This window comes from Penaeus monodon, chromosome 19, assembly GCF_015228065.2.
Source record: "Penaeus monodon isolate SGIC_2016 chromosome 19, NSTDA_Pmon_1, whole genome shotgun sequence".
Lineage (NCBI taxonomy): Eukaryota > Metazoa > Arthropoda > Malacostraca > Decapoda > Penaeidae > Penaeus > Penaeus monodon.
The window spans coordinates 34,600,010-34,600,237 of record NC_051404.1 but is presented as its reverse complement, the minus strand read 5'-3'; positions in this window follow the sequence as shown (position 1 = coordinate 34,600,237).

Genomic DNA, 228 nt, shown 5'->3' with positions numbered 1-228 from the left:
GTATTAAATGGAGGGAGTGGGGACGTTCTGTATCGGTTCTTTGAAAATGCGAAGATATATATCGTACGCCCAAAGTGACAAGATGAGCAATGCTTGTCTCTTACTGGAATATTTATGTTCCATAAGGCATATGCTTTGACCTTTGGTATTACTGACTTCGTTCTCTTTAACCAGATGTACACTCGAGGTGCTTCCCAGGCCAGATACTCGAGGCTTGGGTGATTCGAA